We start from the raw sequence: 14,970 nt of genomic DNA, 5'->3' as shown, positions 1-14,970 counted from the left end.
CTAACTCAAACCTCTGAACTACCGGTACCTTTGCAAGCAAAATACCTAGGAGTCTTCTGCAGAACTACCAGGATCAAGTTAGTAAATGTATAATACCCATGAAATTTTACTCTGAAGAGTAATATTGCTGCACTAACAGAACAAAGCAATCATTTGTGGCGCATTCTACATCAAAATTGTTGACCATGAAAAATATCTCTATCCTTTCAACGTAGACAATGAACGAGCAATTAACACAACTTGAAGACTACAGACTGCCTACAGGGCCTGCTTATATTTGAATTTCCATTATCTTTGTTTCTTCAAAATGATTTTGCATAAGGCTTGAGTATTTATACTCATAAAAATCTGCTTGGTCAACTATTTTCAGACTTCCTGCTTTAAAAAGTGGTCCATTTACCTTTAAGGATTAGTTCTTCCTGGTCTCGATTGAATGGAACATGGCCTTCCACCCCCAGACTGTGCCAAATAGATTCAGTGTTAACTACAACAGCCTGAATCTTCAGGGCAAGTTTCCCCCCTATTCTTTGCTGACTTTTCTTCTTGGATCCATGGAGCTTTCACAAGATTATGAAGCTGCTCTGAAAATCTGATTCCCATCATCAAATATATGCATCCCAAAGTGGACTTTGAAACCTGGAAGAATTTTGGTAATTTCTAATGGAAAACAGCTCAGAATCAGGATTTACTGTCATGAACAGTCAGGAAATTTGGTGTTTTGTGGTAGCATCATAGAGCAAACATATTATAACCATGTTACAACTTTACTAAAAAATAAAAATAATAATAGGGCATGAAAAGTAAGGCAATGTCTTTGGTTCATTAGTTTTTGAGGAATCTGATGGCAGCAGGGAAGAAACTGTCCTTGTGCTATTGAGAGCTTGTCTTTAGGTTCCTGTACCTTTTTCCTGATGGTAGCACAGCAAAGAGGGCATGGCCTGGGTGATGGGGGTGTCGATTTTTTAAAGACACTGCCTCATGTAGATGTCTTCAATGGAGTGAAGTCAGATGCCTGTGATGTCGCAGGCCGAGTTAACAACTCTCTAGAGTTTATTCTTGTCCTGAGAGTTGGTGCCTCTATACCAGGCAGTGATGCAACCAGCCAGAATGCTCTCTAAAGTACACTTAAAGAAGTTTTCAAGAGTTTTCGGTGACATACCGAATCTCCTCAGACACCTCACAAAGTATAGCTGCTGGCGAGCCTTCTACGTGATTACATCAATGTGGAGGCTCCAGGACACATCCTTGGAGATGTTGTCACCCAGGAATTTGAAGTTCTTGACCCTCTCCATTACTTAGTCCTCAATGACTTCTGGGTCATGTTCTCCATACTTCCTCCTGAAGTCCACAGTCATCTTCTTGATTTTGCTGGTATTGAGTGCAAGGTTGTTATCATTACACCATTCAATGAGCTGATCTATCTCCATTTCAAAGCTCTCATCATGGACACAAATTACCCATGACACATAAACAACGGTGTAACACTCTTACCACTAAACAACTTGTTCACATAACCATATGCAATATACTAAGCTGCATTCCTGTTCCCATTACAATTCCATGCAACTCAGCACCCACTCTTGCATCTGGCAGCGTCTCATCGATCTTCTTTAAACCCCACATGCAAAACATCCAGTCTTGAGAATATTATTTATATTCTTGATAGTTGTTTTATTTTTATTTTATTGCTATATCCAGCATGCAACTCCCCCCCCCACACCCCGATATGAGGTTCCACCTGTTAATTATCATGTCCATTTTCATGTTTTGCTCAAACCTTCCTTCTCCCACCTGTCTATCCACCTCTCCTACCTTTTGTCCAGTATCCTATGGATTCTTGGCCTCTCCCTTGGTGCCACCCTTGCATACTTAATATCTCCCCTACCTGCTTTAGTCTCGATAAAGGGATCTAAAATATTGACTGACCACTTTTCTGCATGGTTCCACCCTTCACTGTTGTCTTTTCAGCTTCTCACTGTATGTTATCACCATCTTCTACTATAATAAAAAAGATTGGGATTATGATAGACAACTTTAAGGTGAACACAAATTTCTGATTTGTGCTATCACGTAGGAAGTTGGAGAACCCTTAAATTAGCATTTATTGCCTTTAGCATGTTTAATCGTATAATGATGCGGACACATTGCGCTAGTTCAACTGACCTCAAAAAATGCTTTGCCATTGATTTTTGACTCAGCAACTAGATGCCTCTCATGTCAGTGTCCAACAATAGTCAGTCAGCATTGAGGGATTCCAGTTGCCTTGATAGCACTTTTTCATGGTCACAATGTCCTGGTGAAACTTTTCACCATGTTCATCACTGGCTGCACCAAGATTAGCAGGGAAGAAGTCTGTGCAAATGCACTTCATGGTTTTGTATGCTTGAAGTAGACTTAAAATATGACAGAAAACCCCAAAAGTTGGTTATATCTGAAAAACAGTATGTGATAGGAACATTTTAAGATGATTTTCATTATCACCATAAAATATACCTAAAAGTGTTCAGGAAGAAAAACCTTCGTTGTCTGTGCAATAATGTAACACACCTATATTTATTTATTAATCAATGAAGACTCTACATTGCATTGACCAAGTTCTCATGATGAAAATCAAGTTCATAATTTGAGCATGCTTTTCCAAAGGATTCACAGTATTTTTTTTTCTTTCCTGTATCAACCCTACATCCCTCCCAAAGAAAATACTGAAATAAAAGTGGTGTGAAGTGGATGAGAAAACATGAGTGTAGAGAGGGAAACAAGTTACTAATTGGAGACATCCTGTTCGATGTTAGCTATAATAAATAAGAAACCCTGTATGAAGTACAAGGATAGTTAAAAGAGATTTGCGGGAGAAAAAAAACAGAAAAGCAAGAAGAATTGAGATGAAAGCTTGAACTCATCAATTAAGAATAAAATTTAAATACTACACAGCAGCTGTTTTTCATTTCACATTGACATTTCCAATGGTACCCATTTACAATTGAAATTTATAAAGCAAGAGAGTTTACTTGCACAGTAGTTTGTATCATTTTGAGCCTTTTAAGATATTTTAAAATTTCTGGTGAAAATCAATTAAAAAGAAAATTAATTTTTTTTACCTCAACCGTATAAGAAAATTCTGCTGTAACATAAAAATGCCGTGATATAGGACCAACATTTTGAATGAATTTTACTACTACTGATCATGTCACACTTGATTTTTAATCTCTTGGTCTTTTTTTTAGGATTTTTTTTTAAAAGAAAGTGTATAAAGTTGTGAAGGCTGAAGCCTCTTTTCCACTGGCACCTTGCCCCAGGAATTAACTGGGACAGGGTCCAGTGGAAAAAGAAAACTATCAGCACGCCGGCATCAAATCACACCAGGGATTGATGCCTTGACCCTTACTCATATCCCTGGTGTCAGCTGACCAAGGCATGCCAATTAATCCAGTGGAGAAAGGACTGCAGAAAGTCACCCATTTCTGGTTGAAGGTAGACTCTCCTATCCCCGGGGATGAGTTGTGTTCAGTGGAAAAGCAGTCAGTGTCCTCGCTAAAGGAGGCCCAGTGGAAACAGCACAAATGGTTTCCTATCCCAGGACACTGCAAGCCAATTAACTGGGATCCCAGCGGAAAAAGGGCTTTACACAAGATGTTGGGATCTATTTCCCTGAGTAGAGGGGTCAAAAAAACACAGTAATTGGGGATTAAGAGGCAAAATAAAAGGGCAGTCAAGGACAAGATAATTCTTCGAATATGTTCTGGGGATCTGGGGCTCACTTCCCAAGAATGTGGTAAAGAGAGAAACCATCTCACATTTAAATAGTCTTTTACGTGTGTACATGATGAGTCATACTCTGTGGACAAAATGCTCGAAGATGGGATCAACCCATCATCTCCACAAACATGATGAGCTGTCGGTCTTAAAGTTTCAAATTATTCATATTATGTGATAGGAACATTTTAAGGTGATTTTCGAGATCACCATAATATATGCCCAAAATTGTTCAGGAAGAAAAATCTTCATCGTCCTGTATAATAATTTATAAATTATTATTGCGGTTAGTGCAACACCTTTACAACACCAAAGATCAGAACCAGACTTCAGTTCAAATCCTGCGCTGTTTGAAAGGAGTTTGTATGTTCTCCCCATATCTGCGTGGGTTTTCTCTGGGGACTCTGGTTTCTTCCCACCTTTCAAAAAACATACCGGGGGTGTAGGTTAATTGGGGTAAATTGGGAAGCACAGACTAAATAAGAGCTCAGCAAGTAAAGGGGATAATTTAAAGTTTAAAAGATAAGAATCTCATATTATTCGAAACGGTTTTTTAATATATGAGAACTGAAGTCTGTAATTATCCCATCTTTCTCTACTGCTCTTCTTGAATTAAAAAAAATTCTGCATTGTTTTATGGCCCTTTTTTCCTCGTAGTCATAGAATCATAACACTCAGGCTAATAAAATTTCTCCATCATATCCTCAATTCCATTTTCACCAACAACACAGTCCTTCTGGAACCGAAGAACAGTCTTAATAGGACATTGTTCATTATGTGATGCAACCACAATGCAAACTGGTAAAAATGCCAAATTTATTATCCAAACTCAAGCATCAACAATTCAGGTTAAAGCTGAATGATGTTCTCTAATCTCATAGGAGAACAGATCAGCTCCTGATGGAATGGTGGAGTGAACTCAATGGGGTGAATGGTCTACTTTTGCTCCTATATCTTATCGGCCTAGTAGATTTCTACTTGAACATTATGGTCAAGCCAAGGACAGCCCTAATTCAATAAAGAACATGGGAAAACAGACACACTTGAAGATTAGAGTCCAACCTAGTGATTTTTAAAAAATAATTTATTTTAAAGTTTTCATACATGTAGTATATAATCATTTGTATATATCCACCATATTGTACAGATTGAATTTGACTACAAAAAATATATACCCCCTCCCCTTAACAAACCCTCCCTAACCCAAACCCACTAAAGCAAAATCAACACAACCTGGTGAACTTGTCATGCAGAAATACATGCACATGCTACAAGACGAAACTACCTATCCCACAAACTCCAGTAGATCAGAAAAAAGCACTCGAGTCTGCCACATCCAGTCATGAACAGAAAGTGAACAGTTAATAAGAGACCACAAGAAGAACAATCTCATCCTCAATGATAGTACAGCATGTGAATGCCAAAGCAGCAGTGACCATCTATGCTGAAGTGGCAAACCAATGATCTACCCTAGTCTCCTGGAGCGTGAACTTTCACAGAAGTCAGTCAATTAGATTCATTCCACATGGTGCCAACAAATGGCTAAGCATTCCATGTGTAGCAAGACAGAGGGCCAGGCAACATTCTATCCATCGCACTGTGTTCCAGGACAGCTGTGCTTCTAATCAAGCTGTTCATGTATAGCTGCAACTCTATAATCGATCTGACAACATTACATTCTGGCTAATCACCACTTGCCAGTCTTCTCTAGCTCAACTGAAGGCATCATTGACCATTCCATCAATTAGCACCAAGTTATAAACAGCATACTCCTTGATAGGGAGTCAGGATCTCCTCCCCCCCCCCCTCAGAATTACTTACTCTAAACCACACATGTAAAACTCTGGCCCACGGGCCAAATTTAGCCCGCGATGTAATTATATTTGGCCCGCAAGATCATATCAAAAATGTATTAGAGGTGGCCCGCTGGCCGCCGCGCCAGTATAGCGCATGCACAGTAACCGCTGTGTCCCAGGGTGAGAGAGAGAGAAAAATCCTGGTCCTTGAAAAGTAGTGGTGGGTAGTTTTATAAACACGCTGTCGTGTCCCCCCGCCCATCCCCCCCCACCGCAGCGTGGCCTGGCCGGTGTCAGGGGAAGCCAAGGCCACTTCCCAGCGCCCACAACCCCAGTGGCACAGCATTTCTTGGAGCTGCAGATGGAGTCGGGACGCTGGAGGGAAGATTGGGGCTCCCCGCCGGGCGATGGGGGCGCCGGCCGCCGCCAGCCCAGCGCCTTCCCACCGGACCAGCGGCAGGTGCCCGGAGTACACGTGGAGAGTGAGGCTGGTCGGGCAGGTAGGGTGGAACCCCCTGCCAATCTCGGGAGTGGCGTGGGCTGGATCGGGATTAGCTGCGCTCACCTGCTCCTCCACCGCTGACCGGGATCCCAGCGCGGTCCTGAGCGCGGAGACTGCTCTGGAAAGGTCCTGGGACACCGGCACGGAAAGAAAAGGGGGTCCGGGAGAAGCTCAGCAGGTCAAGGGGGGTCCGGGAGAAACTCAGCAAGTCAATGGAGGTCCGGGAGAAACTCAGCAAGTCAAGGGGGGTCCGGGTGAAACTCAGCAGGTCAAGGGGAGTCCGGGTGAAACTCAGCAGGTCAAGGGGGGTCCGGGTGAAACTCAGCAGGTCAAGGGGGGTCTGGCAGAAACTCAGCAGGTCAAGGGGGGTCCGGGAGAAACTCAGCAGGTCAAGGGGGGTCCGGCAGAAACTCAGGAGGGGCCTGACCTCACCAGGACCATTGCCCACTCCCCCTCCCTGCAGCAGGCCGACCCGCGACTCACGGTGACGGGGCCGCTGATCTGCCGAGATGCCGCCCTGCAGCGAGAGCCGATGCCCCCGCACTGTCGTTGTCCAACCCGATCACCCGCAAACCCCGCCCTCCTGCACACAGGCCTGAGTAAGGATTATGAACTTTAATCTCAGGATAAAACGATCTTCCAATAGTTTCAGGTCACAGTGATAAATATATTCCTGGTTAAAAATGGTCCTGCACCTGGATACAAGCTCATTAGGCATAAAACTTGAAAAGTGTGTCAATCAAAGGATATCTGTACCAATGGAAAAAGGGCATGGCAAATAACCCTGCTAGAGTTCATGCCCACAATCAGTCACCCATTTGATTGTTTCAGGAATCATGTTATTCTCCCACATTCTCAATAGCCCTCAGATTTTACTATTCGACAGCACACTAGCAACATTTGACAAATCCTCTATAGAGAAATATTATTTATTGAATATTTTATTTCTCATTTGTTAATGCTTCTGGAAAGAGTTTATCCAAAACTATTATTCAACATTTATTTTAATAAGAAAAAGTTTAACATTACATATGTTGAAAGAAGAGAAAACATGCAGATGTTGTTGAAAAATTTCAATAAATATTTAGTTCGGCCCTCGACTTAGTCCAAGTTTTTTAATTTTGGCCCTCCGTGAATTTGAGTTTGACACCCCTGCTCTAAACACACATTCTAGATTTCAGAAGATAGGCAAGAATGACTGCGGATGAGATACAGTTTGGGAGATGATTTTCATATACATAAATACATGAATATATGCACTGAAATTCTTACTTGCTGCAGTCACACTGGTATGCAATATAAACCAACCACAAATGTACAAACTAAATTATCATAATGTGGCAGAGACAGATAAAGAGAAAAATATAGAAGGATGGATAAATATATTTTCTGTTTTATTTAGCACAAAAGTGTCTGATAAATGAAAGTCAATGGAAGTCAAGCAGGAAATCATTCCACTGACCAGAATCAGTTGGCCTCAATCATTTACAGTTATTTCATAAATTCCCTCACTACAACTATCAAGATGGCGACCCCCACTGTTTTCTGATTGATCAGTGTTGCTATATTTGCTGCTTCAATGATGAAGGAGACCTGGTTTTCAAGCAGCAAGATTTGGATGATATTCAAGCAAGAGGACAAATGAAATTTGCATTGTACAAATACTAGGCAATGGCCATCTCTAAGCCTAATCACATATTCTTAACATTTAATTAAATTAATATTATTGCATTCTTTTTATTTAAATTGCCATGAGTGGGGAGTTGGGATGGGAGATAGTCACTAGTGATATGGAATTTAACTAAATCATTTATACTTTGGTCACAAAGGCAGGTCAAACTGTGGAGAGTGCCTCACATCCCGATACCCTAAAATAATTCCATTGTTAACTTGTTGCAGAATACTTTCAATGGTTAAGGTGTGGATCTGACAAGACTCAGGCAGTTATTTATCATTCAAATGAAAACAATCTGCTTGATTAACATGCTATCATCTTAAACATCTAAATTCTCTTATCTCCAAACATACCATCACTAAAAAGGTACCAGATTGTCTTTTGGATTAAATAATCCATAAAGTCTTTTCTGCGACATTTTCCAAATGCACCACCTCTACTGTCTAGGGCTACAGACGTTTGGAGTTTGAATTGTTTATCGTACAGTCTAACTGAGATATAATGAAAAACCACGGAACACCAAACATAGAAACACGCCCTTTGGCCCATGTAGTCCTTAAATTATTTTTCAACTTAAGCCCTTCGACGTGCTCCTGGACAATAACCCTCTATACTCCTCCAGTCTGCACCTATCCAAATTTTTCTTACACACGGAAATCAAATCTGTATCCATCACTTTTGCTGCAAGTTCATTCCACATTCTCACCACCCTCTAAGTGAAGAAATTCCCTCATGTTCCCCTTAAACAATGCCTCACCCAACCTCAGTGGAAAAACCTTGCTTGCATTTACCCTATCCATACCCCTCATTATTTTCTGCATCTTCTTTAAATATCCCTACATTCTCTCACGCTCCAGGAAATAAAAGTCCTATCCTATTCAACCTTCACCCCCACCCCACCCCCCATACTTGACCTGGCAATATTTTGTAACATTTCTTTGCACTCTTTCAATCACAGCTATTTTTCTTGCAGATACGATACTGAAACTGCACACAATGCTCCAACTTTGTTTTGCATGCTCTCCAGGAAAGTTAACATAAAACAGAAGTGCAGAATATATTGTTACAGAGAAACAGTACAGTTAAAACAGTGCAAGGGTAAAATCATTTTGCTAGCTCTATATTCCAAAGTCTAGGATACAGCAAGGAAGAAATTGTTCCTGAATCTGGAGGTGAATATTTTTGACCTCAGACTTCCTAACAGGAAGAGTAGAAGAGAATGTGACCAGATTCGATGATCTGCAAGTACAACAGCAAAATCTGGAATTCAAGCCACTGGCAGAAAAAAATGTGGCAAATAAATAGGTAAAAAATACAAGATTAAAATTGGAACCACCTAGTGGTTAGTTCACATGCAGTCTCAAGCAACCAACAAATACACTTATTCAATATCTACCAATCCCCATAGGTGCTGGATTCTGTAGTCTTACTGTATATATCCTAGCCTGGAAATGTATCCTTAATTCTGAAACTGCTCATCCAGTATTACTGCACAAAAGGAGCATCTTCGACACACAGTTGAGAGGCATCTTACCTTTATTTTCTTCAGGGCAATAAACAAAACCTCACATGAAAGAAACAAAAACATGTAATGCACCAAAGAACAAAACCATAGGTTTGAAGTAAGTCATCATATTTATTTTCTATGCTATGGATTTTTGTACAACACACAGCAGACTACAGTGGAGACTTCCATAATGTTAATGATGGTGGAAATTACATGCAATAGAGAAAGGAGCTTCTAGGTAAACTGCCAAAGTAATTTCAATTATTTAATGTGATGATAAACTTGAAGGTTGACAAGTGCAGACATAGCTAGTTAATAGGAATTCAAATTAATAATCATAATTATTAAAAAGCATAATTAATGTTGAAAACGTACAACTCCAATAGCTGAATAAATCAACAGCAAATCAGGATTTCCGAATGAGTAATTTGTGACTCTAATAATGAAGATCAAACCAATGAAAAAATGTGGGCATCTCAAGTCATCCAGTGCCCAATAGACAGAAGAAAGTAAGTCCCTTCAGACTACCCGAGAGTGGTCATGTAGTTGAGAGTTGTGTAAATATAAAGAGTGAAAGATATACCAAAAATAGTCAGGCAACAAAGGGAGATTGTAATTGAAATAAATATGGTCAATGAGAGAGTCATGAGATGAAGTCAAGCTTCTCTCAACACTGAAAGAAACTGAGATATTAAAAGAAGCCAGTGGAGCAAAGGATACAAACTGTAAAATTAATACTGGATGAAGTCCTTTGGTGTAATTCAAAAATCAACCATTATGAATTGCTTAATTCCCAAATTTATATATCGACGTAAACACATTCCCCACCCCCCAGTCTACCCTGAAGAAGATGGAGAACACTCCAAAGAAACTCTGTTGATCAGACTGCAGGAGATGGCCATAAGAGCCCTTTGATGGCATTAACATAGACATCTCTGGCTTTCGTTAAACCACCCACCCCCACCCCCTTCTTCCCCTGCCTCCTTTCACACGGACATGATAAAATTATCAATTAGTCCCCATCATATTCAATTAACACCTTTTGTTGGTCTGGATTCCTCCCCCTTTTTCTGAGACTTTCTGATATATCCTGCTCCTGCCTTTTCCAATTTTTCCTTGAAGATGATCTCAGGCCTGAAACATCAGAATAATTTTTTTAATAGAATAATTTTTAAATACTCAGTGTGTCATGTTCAGAGATGAGATTTCAAAAGACTATTTCCCTTTCAAAGTCGGGACGAACAAGAGCAACTTACAAGAGTGTTTCCAACATGCAAGGACTGGTTTAGTTAGGTGTCACCACTTTCAGGGAACAATGTGCTTATACTCTTGATCTCATTCTCCAGTGTTGCCCCACCCCCTGTTTACAGTGCATGTCCTGCCTTGGCTTGATTTATCACAATGCGAAACCTTGTACTAATTTGAATTTAAAGTCCATCAACTCACCCAGTTGATCAAGATCCTGTTGTAGCCTTACTTTCACTGCCCATGATACCACCAATTTTATTGTCAGGCACAAACTTGCCAATCATATTCTCATCAAAATTGTTAGCATCTTTGTGGTGCACCAATTGTTATAGGCCTCAAATCTGACCAAACAACTTTTCCAAGATAATTTTGTATCCAATTGGCTAGTTCACTCTGGATCCCATGTGATCTAATTTTCTGGGCCAAATTACTATGTAGGACATTATCAAATGCCTTCATAAACCCCTGTCATCACCTCTAAAAAGAAAATCAAATTTATGAGACACCGCATAATTCACGAGATGTTGAGTAACATGCACTTTTGATGGTTTTGATTTCCACTCTTTAACTGCTCCAGTGGAGTAACTCCATTTGAGTTACTGTTTTAACGTATGTATGTCAACTTTTCAGCTCCACAAGAGGAAAAGATGAAATGACTTTGGGTTCTCGACATGAACTTTGTGCTGGGTGGATTCTTGATGGGAAATTTAAAGAATCATCACATGGTCTATTTCTAATTCTCAAGGAGATCACTGCTCATGAGAAACCTGGATGCAGCATCAGAGGGAATATTTTTCCTTCCAGCTCTCCGACTGTTTGAACTGTACCGACCCATACACGAGGATAATCACGATATTGCAGCTGGTGGTACAACAGACACTGTAGGTTGGTGCATGTCAAACTGAGTCTTGCTGTCCAGGAATTAGCAGCAAGTAGCAGAAAACAGTTTTATGATTGCAAAGCTATTAAACTTCAGGATACAGAATCAAAACAGCTGGAGAAAACTAAATTGTCCCAAATCAGGCAATTATTCTTTTTAAACAGATCCAAAACTAATAAAGTGGTGCAGTGACTGAAATGATGGGATAAATTTAAATCACTTTGGTGGCAATACCAGTAATCCCTTGATAATGCAAACTCCAATCTTATCCATCAACACAATTTAACCTATCACAGAAGTATCAACATATCACAGAGAGGAAGAGAAACCTGAACATGAAAATCAAATGAACAACTCTGGAATATGGAGCTACTGTTATATGTGGTTCTATTTTTATTTAATGCTAGCCACACAATGGAAATGTTAGCAATTAATTTGCAGGATTGTCATGTCATGCAACCATTAGCTTATTCACAGAGCAGAGAACCACATCTGCAGAATTATAAATAATTGGCCACTCTATGGCATTCAAGCTACTTCAGCAAGGCAAGTTGAAGAGGCAGCATAATTATGCCATTATCAAGAATACACTAAGCAGCCAAAATGGTTTGTCTTTATCATTTGGCCACAGGGTTGATGTTTATGCTCTGAATATCTTAGTTTGAAAAGGCAAGGGTCATTTAAGCTTGGAATACAATTTGCATTCACTTCAACTGGAGGCATTCAATGCATCATGTTGCTATATGTGCTGCTGTTGTACTTGCCAAGTAAAGGAGAAGCACATATAATACATTATACATTGAAATCATAAATTCATATGAAAAAAGTTTTTTTTTTCCCCCAGCAAAAATTCCAGAGATCCTACTCTGTATTAATTGAAGCAACTACTGCCATTAATTACTTCAGATCCTCAGAATCAGAATCAACTGTCATGAACATGTCCCTAATTTAGATGTTTTGTGGCAGCATTACAGTGCAAATATTGCTATAAATTGCATTTATAAATAAATAAATTGGGGCAAAATAAGAGAAAGTGAGGTAGTGTCTGTGGTTGATTTTCCATTCTGAAATCTGATGGCAGCGGGGAAGAGGCGGTCCTCGTGATGCTAGGTGCTCATTTTCAGGCTCCTGTACTTCCTTCCCGATGAAGAGGGCATGACCTGGGTGATGGGGGCGGGGGGATCCTTGAGATTAGAGGCTGCTTTCTTAAGACATTGCCTCTTGCAAATGTCTTCAATGGAGTGAGGACTGATACCCATGATGGCGCTGCCTGAGTTCATAACTCACGATAGTTTTTTTCTGTTCTGTGTATTGAAACCTCCATACCAGACAATGATGCAATTTTCAAGAATCTTTGGTGACATACCAAATGTCCTCATACTCCTCACCAAGTATGGCCATTGGCAAGCCTTCTTTCTGATTGCATCATCTTGGAGGCCCAATGGCAGATCTTCAGAGCAGTTGACTCCCAGAATTTAAAGTTCTTAACCCTTTCCACTGCTAACCCCTCGATAAGGGCTGGTTCATATTCTCCTGACTTCCACCTCTGAAGTCCACGATCAGCTCTTTGGTTTTGCTAACATTCAGTGCACGGTAGTTGTTGTGACTCCACTCAGCGAGCTGATCTAGCTCCCTCCTGTATGCTTCCTCATTACCATCTGTAATTCTCTTAATCTCATTATTCTTTGGATTTTGCTTAATTTGTTTGAGTGCAGCAGAGCTCCCTGAAACTTGACTCCAGGATGAATATACAATGCTAAATTGCAGGAATGGGATGGGATATCATCACTCAGTTCACCATTTTCCCCAAATACTGTAACTCTGGTACAAAAATGGAAAAGCAATTGCAGTCAATGGGGACAATGAGCTCCTCCAAACTCAAAAAATTTAAAGGCCCATCAAAGAGAAGCCAAGATCCATGACTGTACAGCTAAACAAAGCTTGAAGCACATCCTCAAGTTCACTGATGACACAATTGTGGTGGGCCTGATCAGTAAGAATGACTAGTTTGCATACAGAGATGAAATGGAGCCGCTAACAGACTGCAAAGCCAATAACCTGTAACTGAATTTTTTTTTAAAAAGGTAAAAGTGATGACTTCAAGAGGGCCCCAGGGAACCACATTCCACTGACCATTGACAGCTCCACTACTGAGGTTGTCAAGAGTATCAGGTTCCTTGGAGTGCACTTGGTGGAGAAGCTCACCTGGTTCCTTAACACAAGTTCCATAGCCAAGAAATCCCAGCAGCGCCTCTACTTCCTGTGATGGCTGAGGAAAGTTCATCTCCCACCCTCCATCCTCACTACATTCTACAGAGGATGTATTGAAACCATCTTGTGCAACTGCATCACCGGCTGGTTTGGAAGCTGTACCTCCTCGGACTGCAAGACCCTGCAGAAGATAGTGAAATCAGCGGAAAACCTCCTTGGGGGCTCTCTTCATATCATGAAGGATATTTGCAACACGATGTTGGTGAAAGGCAAAAACATTGTGAAGAATTTCACACACCCCTCAAGTAAACTCATCTCCCTTCTGCCATCTGGTAGGTGGCACTGCAGTACTCGGGCCCTTTCGGCCAGATTGGTCAAGAGCTTTCTTTTCCCCAAGCCATTAGATTCCTGAACATTTGTGGATTGGGTACCGTGGACTGTTAATGTACAAGTCTTAAATATTTTAAATGTGTTGAACTTCTATTATAACCTATATTTATGTAAATATGCTCAGTGGTCCTGGAGAAGACTATCGCATCTTTTCCATATGAGCATGATATACATGATAAATAAAGATGACTTGACTTGAAGATGCAAGTCTGGACCATCTCACAGTTTTGCTCAACACATCAGATGGGATTTTATCCATCCATCCAATTCCTCACACAAAAGGGGATGTTGTTAGAGTGTTTATGATAGGAATTTTGCTGTGATGTCGAAGCTTCCAAGTTCATGCTGGCTGACACCCGTAACAAGAATTAAAGACCATAAAGGTTGACTTTCTTTCCAGTAGCAGAACAAACCTTTATCAGGGTCTTCTCCATGTTCTGCCACATTATACTAATCTGACATCCTACTGGTGGTTTGAATGAGGATAATGATCATCCATGAGCCTGGAATTTGTCATAATTTACTCATATTTGAGAGAGACTGAAACTTATGGATTGCATGGATTTGTTATTGGTGGTCTGCAGCAACGCAGCAAAGACAAATATTACTGATGAAACAGTTATATGTACAAAAGTTGTAAATTCTTTTCAAATGCTTGGCACCATAGAAGGCACTTTCGGCCCATGGAAACCATGCAGCCCAATGATGCATTCAATTTGGCAAAAGAAAGAAAATTCTCAAAAAAAGTTTCCAACTAAAATTAAAAAAAAATAGGTGGTCTGATAAGGGGCTTGAGTTCACCAGTGCCCCCACACTCAGTTCCCTGACTGGATTTGCAGTCAGGACAATGAAGGCGAAAAGAAGGGAGAGCACCATTATAAAATACTGGGTTCACTAACTGAAGTGGATTACAGCAGTAATCCTTTAACTAACGAGGAGGAAAATTTCTGACACCTTTGCAAAATAAAATCCTTTTTAAATGTTTGTGATGATCTTTCATGTAAAAGT

General features: G+C 40.4%; 1 protein-coding gene across 5 annotated transcripts in view; it reads right to left on the bottom strand.

Moving 5' to 3' along the window:
- vsnl1a (visinin-like 1a) overlaps positions 1-14,970 on the bottom strand; it is a 124,605-nt gene that overhangs the window by 64,981 nt on the left and 44,654 nt on the right. Inside the window, exon 2 of one of the 5 annotated variants that reach the window (XM_069886365.1) lies at positions 1,927-1,998. The exons of the other annotated variants lie outside the window; for them this stretch is intronic. The gene's annotated coding sequence lies outside the window, so the exon portion shown is untranslated. The remainder of the gene's footprint in view (positions 1-1,926; positions 1,999-14,970) is intronic. 5 annotated transcript variants of the gene reach the window in all.

The sequence above is a fragment of the Narcine bancroftii genome, chromosome 6 (assembly GCF_036971445.1).
Source record: "Narcine bancroftii isolate sNarBan1 chromosome 6, sNarBan1.hap1, whole genome shotgun sequence".
NCBI lineage: Eukaryota > Metazoa > Chordata > Chondrichthyes > Torpediniformes > Narcinidae > Narcine > Narcine bancroftii.
Note: the sequence above shows the minus strand (reverse complement) of the source record. Positions and strands in the feature narration are given on the sequence as shown.